At 35.3% G+C, this 17,527-nt stretch overlaps 1 long non-coding RNA gene across 2 annotated transcripts in view; it reads right to left on the bottom strand.

Annotated features, from left to right (window-relative positions):
- Positions 1-781: 781 nt before the first annotated feature.
- The window catches only part of LOC140713241 (uncharacterized), a 56,419-nt gene continuing 39,673 nt past the window's right edge, over positions 782-17,527 (bottom strand). Inside the window, exons 2-3 of one of the 2 annotated variants that reach the window (XR_012095133.1) lie at positions 15,376-15,456; positions 782-1,080 (exon numbers count right to left, since the gene is read on the bottom strand). This is a non-coding gene — a long non-coding RNA (uncharacterized lncRNA). Of the gene's footprint in view, positions 1,081-15,141; positions 15,457-17,527 lie in introns of those variants that run through there. The other variant, XR_012095132.1, reaches the window with a different exon arrangement.

The raw sequence follows: 17,527 nt of genomic DNA on the forward strand, positions 1-17,527 counted from the left end.
TATTAGTTTAAAGCTAAAAAATAACCATATGATTACATGGTTTACCTTTCATACCTTTTTAACCTCAAAAACACAAGTTTTCTTTTTGGAAATGGGTAGAACTTGCCTTCTATTGTTCAAAATTTATTGGAAATGATGACATCGCTTTATTTTTTAACCTATTAAAAAGATAGTTTTTATAAAATTGCTTCATTATTTTATAACTCTAGAATTTCTATATTATTAAGTTACTTACAATATAACTAGCTCTTACTTAGCATAGTTGGAGAAATCAATGGTTTGCTTCATCCGTAGGTACAGGACAGAAAGATAATGCTATGGCAGGCGCAATGAGAGTCTGGGCAGATCCCAAACCAAGGAGTAAACATAGTTGCAGAGGAGCTGTGATCAGGGCGCTGGGTTTATTTTGCAGTCCAGGAGGTGGAGAGTTAGAGGTCAGCCAAAGTTGATTACTAGGAGCCAAGCAGGGGAAGTGCCAGAGACGTGACAGGGAGATGGAGTGGAAAATCTGCAACCTGTGACACTAACCCAGGAATTGAAGGCAGGAACGTGGGAAGCCCAGTAAGACAGCTCTTGTTCAGTCTAGCAATGCAATTTTAAAGACCTGGTCATGTACTTCTACACATCGTTTTAAAGGCACTGCCAAACACCTAACTGCTAGAATTAATGGATTTTAGTTTGGGGAGAAAGTAGACGTTTTTCCAAAGAATTACCAGTGTGTTCAATGAGATCAGTGACTGTATTTGTGTTAGTTATCCGTTGTTGTATAACAACCCAAAACTTAGCAGCTTAAAACAGCAAATATTTATTATCTTACCCTTTCTGTGGGCTAGGAACCCAAGCATAACTTAGCTGGGTGTCTCTGGCTCATGATATTTTAACAAGGTTGCAATCGAAGTGTCAGCTGGGGCTGCAGTCATCTCAAGTAGGAGAGTAGGAGAAGACCCACTTCCAAGAACACTAGCCTGGCTGTTGGTAGGCCTCTTTGCAGCCTGTTGGCCAATGATCTCAGATCCTTGCCACATGGGTCTTTCAGCAGGGCCGCTCACAATATGGCATCCAGGCCTCCCTCAGAGTAAGCTAGAGAATGAAAGAGAGCGAGAGAGAATGGGCAAGATAGAAGTCATAGTCTTTCTGACCTCATCTAAGAAGTGATATCCCATCCCATCCTTCTTGCCCTCTTCCATGTGTCACAAGCCAGTGGCCATGTGCAGCCCACACTCAAGCAGAGGGGATTATACCAAAGTGTAGATGTTAGAAAGTGAGAGCCATTGGGAGTCAACTTAGAGCCTGCCTTCTACAGCACTCCACAAATAATTCTGTATCATTAGGTATTTTAGAACTTGAATAGACAACAGATGATCATGTAAGAAACAGGTGTTCACCTGCCTTAAGGCGAGAACTGCCATTATCTTAAAGTTTTTTCACACCTATGACTATGTTCTCTGAAATGAAATGGGTTCTTTCTATAGTTTTCATCAATTTTGTCCAACACACAGTGATATTTCAACCATCATCTCATCTATTGTCATATAAGGGCCAAAGTCTGGCTACCCTTTCCTTAAGCCATGAACAGTAGTTAAGAGAAAGACTGCCAGGATTTGATCCCAGTTTTTTACTTACTAGCTGCTTGATGTTGTTGCCTCAATTTTCTCTTCTGAAAAGTGGAAGCAATAGTTTTACCTCACTCATAGTGTTGTAAGGAGTAAATTAAGTGTCTAGTACAGTCCTGGGTAAATGTTATACCATCAGTAAGAGTGAGCTAACTAAAGAAATTTGACCTGTCTTTTATTGACAACTTTTTTGGGAAAAGGAAGTTCACTTTTTCATATGGTTTCCCATATGTCAGCCATATAGATATTTTTTATTTCCCGACTTCCTAAGATCTTCATCAAATTAGTCATGCCGTTAGTGGCATAAAACTCTCCAACAGCTAAGCACAGTGGCAAGACAATAAAATATATGTGAGTTTAGACCCAGCCAAAGAGATTGAGACTTCAATTTGCTATTTCATATTCTACGGCTATATCAAGTCCTTCACTCTTTTATAATATATTTATATTTCAGACATTATTTAAAGGTATTTGTCTTTTCACTCTCCATGAAACAGCTAGAATTCAAAATAGAAAAATTCCTTTGATGTCTTCTTAGTTCATCCTTTATAGGCTTTGATTTTTTAAATTAAAAAATTATGCTTATTCTAGGAAAATGAGAGAGTTCAGATAAGTAAAAAAGAGAAAAAGAAAAAGAAAGACATATATGGATTATCTCAATGTTAGTGATCTCTTAGTTGATTTTTAGAGCTTTGGATTTTTAATTTTTTAAAAAATTTATACTTATTTTAGAAAAATAGAGAACATAGATAAGTAAAAATATAGAAAGAAAAACAAAGGAATATTCGCTGATAACCCTAATATCCATAGGAAGCCATGACTAACTTGGGTCTGTCTTTCTAGGTATTTTTCTATGCATATATAAAAAATATAATAACAAGAAAAGGCCTGGTGGCTCATGCCTATAATCCTAGCATTTTGGGAGGCTGAGGCAGAAGGATTGTTTGATCCCAGGAGTTTAAGACCAACTCTGGCAACACAGTGAGACCCTATCTCTACAAATAAAAATAAAAATAAAATGTAATAATAACATAAACATAATATTGTAATCTGTCTTCCCCCCCCCCCCCCCCAAAGCATATTGTGGGTAAGTTGATTTACTCTAAATGGAAGTAAACCAACACGGAACAAAAGCTGTTTAGAATATGAAAGAGAAGAGAATGGATTGAGTCTGAGCGCAGAGAGATATGGAGATAATAAGACTGGAGAAGAGAAGAGGAGATAAGCAAAGGGAGGGAGTTCATTTTGTTACCAGGGAATGCTGGGTTTAACTCTTCTTTCCCTGAAATGTGCAGACACTAGAAAACAGCTTGCTTTTGACCCTGGGTGGAAGAGATCCCTCCAACATGGAGATAGTGGCAGGTTTTCTTCACGTTCACATTTTATGAATTTGGTGACCACTCTTTGCGTATAGAAGGTGGTCCTTGAGAAAACATTCTGTTGAACACCCAACACACATACTTGCAGAACTCATTTTCATAAAGATCTCATATATGCCTCTTTAGGGGACCGAACTGAAAAAAACCAATGCCCACTAAAAAATACCTTTTCCTTCCAGAAATATCACCCTCAAACTGAAATCCATATAATCATCTAATATGACATTTTGTCTAACCTGGATGAAAGTGCCAGTCTCACCCACTTTTGAACTTGAACATAATAACAAACTTTCTAGTATTTTTAAAAAATAATCTAATACCCGTATTTAGCATTTAAAAAGTGTATCTCAATAATTAGTTGCTTCTCTATTAAAGAAGGAAATTTAGTCTTAACTCTTTGAATAATAATTTCTGTTTTCCTTTTATAAGGGAAAGATCCTTCTTACTTTCCTGTAGGCCAGTGATGCATTGTTTAATTTATTAAGAAGTCATTGAACTGAGACTCCTTAGCTGGTCCTGAGCTATCAGTCTTTTTCTCCCTTTCACTTTCTACTGGTCTAAAAGAAATACATGTCTTCCTCTTTTATACGTATTTTTCTACTTTTTAGAATTCATACCCTTCAATTTATCTGATTATTGAATTTATTGACATAGAATTGTTTATAATGTTTCCTCATTATTATTATTATTTTTGAAACGGGGTCTGACTCTGTCACCCAGGCTGGAGTGCAGTGGCCAGATCTCGGCTCACTGCAAGCTCCGCCTCCCGGGTTTACGCCATTCTCCTGCCTCAGCCTCCCGAGTAGCTGGGACTACAGGCGCCCGCCACCTCGCCCGGCTAGTTTTTTGTATTTTTTAGTAGAGACGGGGTTTCACCGTGTTAGCCAGGATGGTCTCGATCTCCTGACCTCGTGATCCGCCCGTCTCGGCCTCCCAAAGTGCTGGGATTACAGGCTCCTCATTATTATTTTAATGTTGATAGAATATGTAATAAAGTCTCATTATTCTAGAAGTTATGTAATTGCTGGGGATTTTTCCTGGTTTATCTTAGCCAATCTAATTACTTTACCAATATATTATAAATCATTACAAAAAATTGGCTTTTGGTGTCTTTGGTTTTCTCTATTGTTTGTCTGTTTGCTATTTCACTGACATTTATTCTTGTCTTTACTATATCTCTCCTATGCTTATTTGCATTTCATTTCATTCTTTTTTAACTTCCTAAGGTAAAAACATATATTATTGACTTTAAACCTTTTTTCCTAATAAGAACATTTAGAGTTATAAATTTTTCTCTAAAGCACTGCTGTGTGTACAATTCCCACATTTTGATATATTGTATTATCATTCAGCTCTAAATACACATTTGTTTGTTTTCTTTGAGATTTCTTATTTGATCTGTAGGTGATACAGAAGTTTGTTGTGTAATTTCCAAATCTTTGAAGATTTCCAGATATATGTTTCTTATTCACTTCTAAAGTAGCGTTGTTTTATTCAAAGCGGATTTAGAACTGTTTCAATTATTTAATATTTATTGAGATATTTTATAGCTTGGCAAGTGCTCTATCTCTGTGAATGTCTCGTGTGCACTTAAACATAATATTTATTCTACCGTTGCTGGATGTAGAATTCTACAAATGTCAATTTGATTGAGTTTGTTGTCAGTTTTGTTCAAATCTTCAATGTCTTTACTGATTTATGCCATTTTTAAAAAAATCATTTACTGAGACTGGAGTATGAAAACCTTTAAGGACAATTGTGGATTTGTCTGTTTCTCCCTTCAGCTCTGCCATTCTTTGCTTCATATATTTTGAAGTTCTGTTTTTAGGTGAATACCCATTTATGATTGCTGTCTCCTCTTGATGAATTGATCTGTTTAAAACTGTGAAATGTTTCCCTTGATCAATAGTTTCATTCTGAAGTCTACTTTGATCTTAATATAGACACAACTACTTTTCCTATTCTTATCTTTTAATTTTTATTTTTATTAACTATTTCTTAATTGACAAGTAAAAATTGTATATATTTATGGTATGCAACATAATGTTTTGGTATATGTATACATTGGGGAATAGTTAAATTAAGTTATTTAACATGTACATTACGTCACATGCCACTTTTCTTGGTGTGAACACTTAAAATCTACTCTATTAAATAGGCAACTTTCCAATCGACAATATATCATTAACTATAGTCATCATGATGTGCAATAGATCTCTTGAACATGTTCCTCCTGTCCAACTGAAATTTTGTGTCTTTGACTGACATCTCCCCAGTGAACCATGCCTTGGCCTCTAGTAACCACCATTTAACTCTGTTTCTATGAGTTTGACGCTTTTACACTTCACATATAAGTGAGATCATATGGTATTTGTCATTCTGTGTCTGTCTTGTTTCACCTAACATAATATACTCCAGGTTCATTCCTACTGTTGCAAATGGTTTCCTACTTTTTAAAAGATGAATAGTTACTCCATTGTGCATATATACATTTTTTTTATTCATCCAGTAATGGACACTAAGGTTGATTTTATATTTTGGCTACTGTGAATAGTGTTTCAGTGAACATGGGATAGGCACAACTTTTTAAAAAATTAATGTTTGTATGACATATATTTTACCACCCTTTAATTTTAAACTATTCTTGTCTTTACATCTAATGTATGTCTCTTTTAAGCAACTTATAGTTGGGCCTTGGTCTTTAATCGAATCTGGGGAAATTTATCTTTGATTTATCTCATTTATATATAATGCAATAATTGATACATTGTTTATAAATATGCTACCTTGTAATTGTTTTTTGTTTCAGATTCTCTAATAGTCTCTTCCCCTTTTTTTCTTTTTTTTTTGGATTGAGTACATGTTAGTATTTTATTTCATCTCCTCCACTGGCTTCTGGTTTATTATCATACTTTTTTGTTTTTGTTTTCTTTTGTTTGTTTGTTTGATTATTATACTTTAAGTTCTGGGGTACATGTGCAGAACGTGCAGTTTTGTTACATAGGTATACGCTTGCCATGGTGTTTTGCTGCACCCATCAACCTGTCACCTACATTAGGTATTTCTCCTAATGTTATCCCTTCCCTAGCCCCCCACCCACCAACAGGCCCCAATGTGTGATGTTCCCTTCACTATGTCCCTGTGTTCTCATTGTTCCACTCCCACTTATGAGTGAGAACATGCAGTGTTTGTTTTTCTGTTCTTGTGTTAGTTTGCTGAGAATGATGGTTTCCAGCTTCATCCATGTCCCTGTAAAGGACCCAAACTCATCCTTCTTTATGGCTGCATAATATTCAATGGTGTGTATGTGCCACATTTTCTTTATCCAATCTATTATTGATGGACTTTTGGGTTGGTTCCAAGTCTTTGCTATTGTGAATAGTGCTGGAATAAACATATGTGTGCATGTGTCTTTACAGTAGAATGATTTATAATCCTTTGGGTATATACCCAGTAATGGGATTGCTGGGTCAAATGGTATTTCTAGTTCTAGATCCTTGAGTAACTGCGACACTGTCTTCCACAATGGTTGAACTAACTTACACTCCCACCAACAGTGTAAAAGCATTCCTGTTGCTCCACATCCTCTCCAGCATCTGTTGTTTCCTGATTTTTTAATGATCACCATTCTAACTGGCGTGAGATGGTATCATATTGTGGTTTTGATTTTCATTTCTCTAATGACCAGTGATGATGAGCATTTTTCGTATGTCTGTCGGCTGCATAAATGTCTTATTTTGAGAAGTGTCTGTTCATATCCTTTGTCCACTTTTTGATGGGGTTGTTTTTTTTCCTATAAATTTGTTTAAGTTCTTTGTAGATTCTGAATATTAGCCCTTTGTCAGATGGATAGATTGCAAAAAGTTTCTCCCATTCTGTAGGTTGCCTGTTCACTCTGATGATAGTTTCTTTTGCTGTGCAGAAGCTCTTTAGTTTAATTAGATCCCATTTGTCAATTTTGGCTTTTGTTGCCATGCTTTTTAGTGTTTTAGACACGAAGTCTTTGCCCATGCCCATGTCCTGAATGGTATTGTCCAGGTTTTCTTCTAGGATTTTTATGGTCTATCTATTTTGTTGATCTTTTCAAAAAAAACAGCTGCTGGATTCACTGATTTTTTTGAAGGATTTTTCATGTCTCTGTCTCCTTCAGTTCTGCTCTGATCTTAGTTATTTCTTGTCTTCTGCTAGATTTGTTTTCATTTTCTTAGTAGTTGCTTTAGGATTTACAACATGAATTTTTAATCTATCAGAGTCTACCCCCAGTATTATACTAATTTATGTATATGGTAAGAATCTTCCAGTAGTATACTTCCATTTTCTCCCTTCCTATTTTTGTATTATTGTTTGCTATGTATATTTTAAACACCATGATATTTTGTTATTTCTGCTTTAAAGAATCAACTAATTTTTGAAGAAATTACAATATGAAAAAAATTTTAGATTTATCTGTATACTAACCATATCTGGCACTCTTTATTCTTTTGTGTAGAATCAAGTTTCCGTATATCATTATCCTACAAACTGAAGACCTTCTTTATACACTTCTTGTAGCTGACGTCTCCTGGCAATGAATTCTCTCAGATCTGGTTAGTCTGATAATCTCTTTATTTCAACTTCATTTTTGGTAGATATTTTAACTGGTTACAGAATATTAGGTTCACAGTCTTTTTGTTTATTTAAGAAAAAAATGGTAATTCATTATTCTATTTCCATTATTTCTGAGGAGAAAGCATTATTATTATCATCATCATCATCATCACTATTAGTCATTGTTATTATCATTCTCCTGTAGGTGATGTATGTTTTTCTGTCTGATTTTAAGATTATTTACTTGGGGACAATCATGGGCTCACTTCATTTTTGCCTTCTCTGCCAAAGTTCACTGTGCTGCCTGCTATTAAAGATCTGAATTGGTGATTTCATACAATTTTACCCAGGTGAATAGTCATTTATGTCTTAGCACAAGTTTAGCTAGTACTAGTCCCAATAGCATGACTGAGCAGAAGGCTGATAGGATAGATTTTAAACAGCAAACCAATAACGATTTTTCTAGGAATGGAGAGTTCCCAGCTTGGATTTTTTTCTTTTTCCTTTTCCTTAAGTACTAAGTCATTGATGATTTTAAAGCAAGGTTTGACTTACTTGGTGATATTATTTAGAATGTTTTCACTAATTATTGTAGCAAGACTATATTGAGATGAGGGGGAAAAGGAGACTTGCTGACCCACTAGGATGTTTTCAATTGTGCGGGTGGGAAATAGTAAATACCTACACTAACACGAAGGTGCAGAGAAGAGAGAGGAGGGAGAATGAAAGAGATCCCATAGACATGGATGAGGCAAAAACAACCCAACCTGGAGAAGCTGAAGGGCATGAATTCTGACAAAAAGTAGGTAAATGCATAGGAAGAAGGAATACATTTATTTTAGGCCAGAAGACAGTGAAAAGGAGAAGACTGAAAGCTCAGGGCCAACAGACGGATGTCATTTTGAGTCACTTAATAAATTAAACAATGAATCATTGGACTAGAGAGAAGGAGGAAGGACACTTGGGATAAAAGGAGAACAGGAATCATTTTTCTAATAGTAAAGATTACCTTTCTTACTTTAATGGAGAAACAACTGATTATTAAGGTTAAAATATAAAAGCAAAAAAGGTACCTTTGTATAATCCTTATACCATCAAAGAGGCAAAAGATCTCATAATAACTGGATGAGGAAAACCTTACTTATGGTGAGATCTTCACCAGTGATATATAGCAAAACCTCTCATGACATTGGGCATCTAGGCAACACTGCATCATGTCATTGCAGCTTGCTTATTTTTCTGCTGAAACATGTAGGTATAAGTTTGATTTTATAATTCTATTCCGTTTCTGAAATGGTTTCTGAAGGATTTTTACAAACAAGGTAGTTTCTAAAAGAAGCCAGCGTCTGGATGATAGAGGAAAGCTCAAAGGTGGTCTTTTCTGCAAATCTAGCTGGCAGATACATTTCAATCACCGGGTCACTGTATTCCCAAATTCCTAGTGGAATCAATGAAATCGAAAGCTGGGGAGCACATTACACCTCATTCAAGCCCCTCACTTTACAGACAATGGATCAATTAAACCATGGGTCGCTGGCCTATAGAGAAGTAGGAAGGATACTGTTTTCTACTTCTCTCTAGGCCAATGATCCATGGTTTAATTGATGCATTATTTGTAGAGAGAAGAGGAAGACAGGGTCATAGCTTCTCTCAGCTCACAGGTGTTATGTGATTGGTACAAGATCACATAGCTATTTCTAGTAGACCCTTGATTAAAAATCACATCACATATCTACTGTTTATTAAGCATCCTGTGCCCAGTATTATGCTACATGCTTTGGTGTCACCATAAGTTCCACTGAAAAAACGTATCAGAGAGGTTAGGTAAATTGGCAAGGTGACCAACTAGTAAACGGCAGAGATGAGATTTGCTTCAAAGCCTGTCTGACTCCCCAGCCTATGCTCTTATCCAATACCCCACAGAGTTTTTCCCCATTCATACCATACTTCTTGCCCAGTGTCCCACTGGTAACAATGAAAGCCAGAACTGACAGTCTTATCAAAACTTGATGGAGAGATTTGTAGAAAAACAAATGGGCAAGACCATTGAAACAGCTCACACTATTGTGCCTCAGATTCTGACACCAGGAAATCCAATGCTGGGAAGAAAATGTAGGTTTTTCTCATTGGTGACCCCGCTGAAATCCTATACTTCCTCTTTCTCAGGCCACACTGCCTTGAAGAATTATGCATCTGGGCTGCTCACAGCATCCAATCTAAATTTTTTCCTACTCATAAATGGATTCCCATAAGATTGGTGTTTTTTCCAAATGAGGATCATGACCCATTTGTGTACCAAGAAATCAATTCAGTGAGTCATGACTAACAAATTTTTAATTAAATAAAATACACTACATTCTTTCCTTTATCATGGACCCCCAGTAGTAATATTTTAGACTTGAAAGGGATTTTTCTTTATCGTATTGGGTGGCCTTGGGTAGAGGTGGTTTCTTTTAATTTTGATTTCTCTTGAATTAACATTCATTCCACATTTAGTTTACTGGAATCAGCCTAAATCCTGACCAAAAAAACTCCCTTGCAGAGGCTCTTTAAAAGAAGAGACACTGTTTCCTTATGATCTGTTTCTATAATAATTAAACCAGGGTGCTGCTGTAGTCTTTCCATCTTTCTCCTTGCCTAGGGCCTAGAATCTATAGACTTCTCAGGTTAATTGCACCCAATCTAATTCCTGCCTCCTCCGTGCAAGTTAGAGCCTAAGTGTCTCCTCAGAGTCTGGAGGACTCTTTGAAGCTTCAGCTGCCTCCAGAGCACCGGGCTGAGAGGCTGAGAATCAACTGGAATGCAACTGTTAGTCCCACTCCCTCCCCAAATGAAAAACCACATTGAAATATTTGTCCTCTGTGCTTTGTTCCTAAAACAAACAATATTTAGCTAAGTATGGTATAAAGGGTGACCATTTGCCACAACTGATAAATAAACTGGTAACCACAATGATGAGGGAGAAGTGGGGGTATTTTGTGGTTTTAGGGGGAATTGAAAGTTCTCTTTCAGTGGTGACAGGCCACAAAATATGAACATCATCAAAACAAGGAAATACATCTTTTTCTTAGAACAGAAGCTTTCTTGGCTGCAGTGGGGAGGCATGTTTTTATTTTTAGGCGATTGTTCTTTAACAGGTAAAAGACATTGTGGAATCATTTTTCTGACATGGAGATTAAGGGTAGAGGTACAGCTCAAATTTCATTTTTCCTGTTTTTTTTTTTTTTTTTTTAATTAAAACCATTTTATTTTTAAAAATCACACTTGGGGTCCTAATAAAAATTGAAAAATTAGTAAGATGACTGGATTTTGCCTGTCAAAGCAAATTTAATGGGACAAAATTTAAAAACAGGGTATTCAGTGATGCCATGTGTTCAGGTAAATTTAAAATTTCAGCCATGTATAATAGTTCAAGATAATTTTTTAAACCTTTGTCTTTTCTATAAGTATAATGCAAATCTTTTCTATTTACGTAATCTTTTGGTTTGAAGAAGATTTGATGAAATGTGCCCTATTTAGATTAGGGACATACAAACTAATGCTAAAAAATTATATCAAATAATTTTTTACAGCATCTATTAATCAGGGGCATATCTAAATTTACATTTATTTTTCTAAAAGATAAAAATAAAATTTTGGCAATAGAATTGTATTGGTCCATTTTCATGTTGCTGATACAGATATACCCAAGACTGGGAAATTCACAAAAGGAAGAGGTTTCATTGAACTCGCAGTCCCACCTGGCTGGGGAGGCCTCAGAATCATGGCAGAAGGCAAGGAGGAGCAAGTCACATCTTGGATGGTGGCAGACAAAGAGAGAACTTGTGCAGTCAAACTCCCGTTGTTGTTGTTGTTGTTGTTGTTGTTGTTGTTGTTGTTGTTGTTTTTTTAAGCCGTCAGATCTCGAGAGACTTACTATCACGAGAACAGCACGGGAAAGACCCACTCCCATAATTCAATCACTTCCCACCAGGTTCCTCCCAAGACATGTGAGAATTGTGGGAGTTACAATTCAAGATGAAATTTGGGTGAGGACACAGTCAAACCATATTAAGAATCTATTTTTGTCTCTTATTTGTAGATACCAGATTTGTTTAAAGAGATAAAGGTAGTAGGGAGAAAGTAACTTTTAAAATTCCATTTACATTAAAAACTTTGTGAATCATCTGTACTTGAAATGTGGCTATGAACTATTTGTGACTGTGGTAATATATAGCAGCATAATCATCCAAAATGAACTTTCTCAAGGCTAGAATCCACCTCCAGTGGCATCTACAATACCCATAACTTAAAGCAGCTCTGAATTTTTTTCTAGATGTACAATGTTCAAGATTCGAGGAGGACCTTCCTAATTCTAGGACTTAGTAGAAAAGTCAGTGTTCACTTTTCCATATATTCCCTTAACAATTTTATAAACTTATGTAATTCCTCCTTTTAGTTATTTTTATTTAATAGATTTAAACGTCATACTTTTTCCATTTATATAGATGTATTTATAAGATTTTTGTTTATATCTTTGAGTCATTTTATACATATAATGTAGCTGAGGTACATTTATGACCATTTGGATATAAAGTATCTTGAAACTTTATAATAAGTATTTACTCATATCAATAAAATTGATAAAGATGTAATTTTAACTGCTGCATATTTCATCATATGGATCTGCTATAGTTTATTTAACCACTCTGCTTTGTTATAAAAGGGTTAGTTGTTTCTAACCATTTGTTATTTTAATTAGTGCTGTGATTAATTTATTTGTTCAGGAATTTTTTACCTTCTCTTTTACTAATTTCTTAGAATGAATTTCAGACAGTGAAAATACTGTTCAAAGATATTTTTCCCATTGGTTTAGGTTGTCTCTTTCAGTATATGTTAGGTTCTTATATATTACAGTCAACACCAGGCCTATGTATTTTATTACATCAATCTATCTATTGATTTTAGCACCATACTAAATTTTTATATAAAGTTTTAATACCTTGTAAAGTAAGTTCTTCCCTAGCTACTCTTTTTCAGACTTTTTAAAACTCTTTGTCCCCAAATATTCTTGACTAAGTTTGTCTCTTTATTCTTCGAAATGAAGTTTAGAAAAATTTTAATGTTATAAATTTATACCTTGTGAATTTTTATTGGACTTGGACAAATGTACAAATAACTTTGGGAAGAATTAACATATTTCATGTTTCATTTTCCATGACATATGGTGTATTTCTCCATATAGTAAAACCTTCTTTTATATCTCAGTAAATATTTGTTTTCTTAGCGTAGAACTCAGACATTTCTTGACAAAGTATTACTAGATCTTTTTACAGTTAGATTATTAGATTTTTATTAGACCTAATATTTTTATTATGCCTTATAACTGCTTCTTACAAGCACATTTTATTAATTATTAGCTTATCTTGGATTTTGTCAAAAGAAAATCAGATTATATACAAATTACATTATTCATTCAATGACAAATAAGTATCTACTATGTGTCAGCCAAACTTAATAAGCACTGAGAATACAGTACTGAAGAAATCAAAAAATGAAAAACAACAAAAAGACCCAAAACAGATTATAGAGGTTATAGTTCCAGCAGGAAAGAAGAACAATAAACCAAATTTTACAAAAACAATGTATAAACTAGGATAAACGGTACTTAAAGCAAAGCAAGAACAAATGAGCAGAGAAGAGGCATATAAAATAACAAGAGTGGGTGCTGAAATTTTTGGAGTAGAGAGCCTCACTAAAAAAACTTCGGAGTAAAGAAGTCAGAGCAAATCTGAAACAGAACAGTCATAAATAAAATATTTTTAATGTAATGAAAGATCAGATTTTGGAGGTTCTTATGGATCGTATTTGGAGTTTTTACTTGGAGTGATTTGGGGAGATGTTGGATAATTTTCAGCATAAAAGTGGCATGAGATGCCTTAGATTCTGTGATTCTGACTGTGTTAAGACCAGATTTAAAAGGACAGAAGCAAGACCAGTTGGGAAGTAGAGTAGAAGTTGTAGTCACCCCATCCCTATAGCCTTGGTTCACCTTGAGACACCTGTAGACAATCCCCACATATATTAACTGCTTCCTTTTTGTCTGCCTGAAAAGCAGTGAGCACGAAAGTGCCAGGGATGTATGCCTAGAATTGACCCTTACCAAATTGGGAAGAGAGTTGGTGCCTAAAGACTCCAGTTTTCCTCAGTGAGACAATTCTGAAGTGTGTTCTACATAGTCTATTAGAGGATACTCTGTAGAACTAGCCTTCAGTGTCAAATAGCATAACTCACTCATCCATGCAGGCTTCATTGGCTTTTCCTATTACACTCTCCCACTACCCTACCATGCTTCCTGGGATTACTCTCTTAGAGTCAGGTTTTGGAGGAACCCAACTACCGCAGAGACTGTTGCAATAATCTAGGCAAGGCAGAATAAATAATACCTAGGACCAACGCATACTCTTAAAATGGTGATAATTGATTTAATGCTGGATACACTATAAGGAAGACCTGAAAGAATTTGCCAACGTATTCAGTGTTAAATGAGAGAGAAAAAGGGGAATTGGGATGACTCCAAGATTTTTGGTCTGAGCAATTGGAAGGACATAGTGTCCATTAACTTAAATGGGAAAGAATACAGTTCATCTGGAAGAGGCATAGTATATGGTGAGAGCTAGGAGTCATTTTTACAATATGAGCATATAGTTGATTCAATGTCATTTATGAAAAAGAACTTCCTTTATACAATACAGTGATACTTTTGTCAAAAATCAAGTGACCATATATATGTGAATATTTGTCTGTATTTCATGTTCTATTTCATTAACCTGTCTATTATTACACAAATATCTGACCATCTCAATTTCTGTAAATTATAAGTCATATTATTTGGCAATGTAATTCTTGCAACTCTGTTAATCTGGAAGATTACTTTTTGTTTCCGTTTTTTTTTTTTTTTTTTTTTGAGACGGAGTCTTGGCCTGTGGTCCAAGCTAGAGCACAGTTGTGCAATCTCGATTCACAGCAACCTCTGGCTCCCAGGTTCAAGCAGTTATCACGCCTCAGCCTCCCAAGTCAGCCTCCCAAGTAGCTGAGATTACAGGCATGTGCAACGACACCTGGCTAATTTTTGTATGTTTATGGAGAGGAGTTTTGCCATGTTGACCAGGCTGGTCTCGAACTCCTGACCTCAAGTGATCTGCCTGCCTTGGCCTCCCAGAGTGCTGGGATTACAGATGTGATCCACCGCACCTAGCTGAAGGCTACTTTTTATAGCATTATAAGTCTTGCAACTTTATAATAAATCTTAACATTCATCATACAATTCCTCCAACACTCTTCATCTTGAATAGATTTTCGTATTCAATAGTGCAATTCCTTGAACTCTGTTCTTCAAGTCCTATTCAATTTCGTTAAACGTTAGAAACATCTTATCTCTTTATATACACATATAATGTTGATATTTTTAGAATGCTGATCAATTTGGGAGAAATGTAGATCAATTTAAATTAATAAATTGATCATTGATTTAAGTTGATAAATGTATATCAACTTGAGAAAGAACTAACATCTTTACAATATTGAGCTTCCTACTCAAGAGAATTTTTTAATATGGGAAAATAACGGCATATTTCCATACTTATTATACTAGTAAACAGGAAAAAGTAATGATACAAGGAAAAAATTATTGAAGCAATATTTCAGAGTGAGAAAGGGCAGATGAGATCTAATACCTAAGTGGCAGGATCCACCTTAGCTAGGAACATGGCCAGTTCATCAACAATAATAGAAAAGAAGAAAGAGTAAATAGTCACATATGGAAGTAGTTTGGTAAAGTGGTGGTGATGGGATCTCATGAGCATTCTCTTTTGACTTCTTCAGTTCAGCAAAATAGCCTGAAAATGACATGGAAAGGAAGTATTAAAGATTTAAGCAAGAGCAGAACATATAAATAATCATCTAGAAAAGTGGGAAAGTGAATGAAATTGGTAAATATATAAAAATTTTGGGGCAGCATTAAACTACCACTGGAGATTAGTGAGCAAAAATTTTAATTAAGAACAGTCATCACAGCTGTATGCTTTTCTCCCATGGTTTTTAACTTCAGGACAGGAGATGGCAGAGAGTAAACCAACAAAGTTGTCTTCATTCCAAAATTATTACTTTTGTGATTATTTCCTCTCTTATTGCATAGGCTGCAAATCCAAGAACACAAAAAAATGACAATGGTTAGGGTAACTATCCTTAAGTTGTTCTGGTTTTTAATGAGAATGCCCATAATAGTGCATCATTAAGTACAAAGATGGCTGCTGGTTTAAGGTAGCTAGTTTGTTAGCTCTTAAAAGTTTTTTTTTTCTAAAAGTTGCCAGTGAAATGTGTCCTCTTTCCCTATGTCTTTTGAATGAATTGCCATTAATTTTAGTTATTTTTTCTTTCTCTTGGTATTAAAATCTTCCATAGATTGAATATTTTTTACTTTCCTTTGGTTCTTCTCTAGCTCTATCATGTCTTTCGTCAGGTGTATCAGTAAGACATCATAATCTAGTATGAATTCACCTAGGTTTTGTGCAAGGAAAGGGATAATATATATGTGGGTGGTGGCAGTGTGTTTCTGTATCTCATTCACACCAGACAATGTTGCTCAGTCTTTTGTGGTCATGGAAGGATGTTGAGAACAGTCTGCAATAATCATGCCAGTTATTAGCATACAGTTTCTTTGGTAGCTCAGAGACAATAATCATAATTAAATTAAAAATGTTTTTTCTCTAAAATGTATTATCTTACAATGGCTCACACTGATTATTTTTTGCTGTATTTCTATAAATTGCATACTTTTATTAAATATTTCTCATGATTTTTCTCCTCCAATGTGGGCTTTTACTTCCAAGAAGAGCCTAATTTACCAACTTGGTGCACTAGATTCCTCATTCTGTAACAATTAATAAAGATCAGAGAAGGTCTGAATACTGATTCCTAGTGAATACACATTTTGCACATTTTGTCCAGAAATGAAACTGTTTATACCTATACCTTTCTTCTGCTTATAATCTAATTCCTAGTTCAAAACAAATAGTTTACCCAATTCCAGTACAAGACATAAATAAATGTCAAAATTTGAATGATTACATCCAGGCTGTGACAGTTTCTATCAGGGACCATAGTGAATGATATTAAAGGGTGGTCAAAGCAAAGCACCGCTGGAGTGGGAGGCTCACCTGCACTCAGGAGACAGATGAACTATTGTGTCAGTCTTTAGAGGAAGATGCTATGACTGAGGAGGGAACCACAGATGTGAATGGGGATGGAGAGAGTAGGGGTGAAAGTTAATGCCATTAAAAACTGAGATTGGGAACAGGTAATCAATTTGAACTGAGAAACTAATGGGAAAAGAATGAGAAGATAAGATGGATCCAGGAATCAAAGAACAGATAAGGGAACACTGATAATTAAATTTATTTGTCAAATGAGAATCACAGCCAGTTGATACAGGGTCCATGAAAAATACAGAAGTCAAATTTGTCAGAAGAACCACAAAGATTAGGATCTTCCTCATAAATTGTGTCTAATGCTGGTCCACAGGGCAAGGTATCTGAAATTCTAGCTGATCTTCACGTGGTTTACAAAACCAGTTAATAAACCAGGGCTGATTTTGCTCATCAGTCCATGAATGTAAGTACGGGTTCTTTCCTGCTTCTAACAGTTTACCTAAATATTGCCATTTCTAACTACTAAGTTTTTCTTCCATGAGATAAGCAGCGGCTTTTATCTCTAAAATGGTCTTTCTCCCAATCATAAGCCATCTAACTGAACAGATGTTATCAGTTGCCATTCCCCCCAACTCCATTATTCACTGAACTATGAAGAAAAAATCTAATGGGGAATGTGAAAAGTAAAGTTCTTACCCATGCTCCATTCACAGAATGCATTATTTTTATAAATAATGAAAGCAAATTTCCCACCCTAGCT

The sequence above is a fragment of the Chlorocebus sabaeus genome, chromosome 13 (assembly GCF_047675955.1).
Source record: "Chlorocebus sabaeus isolate Y175 chromosome 13, mChlSab1.0.hap1, whole genome shotgun sequence".
Taxonomy (NCBI): domain Eukaryota; kingdom Metazoa; phylum Chordata; class Mammalia; order Primates; family Cercopithecidae; genus Chlorocebus; species Chlorocebus sabaeus.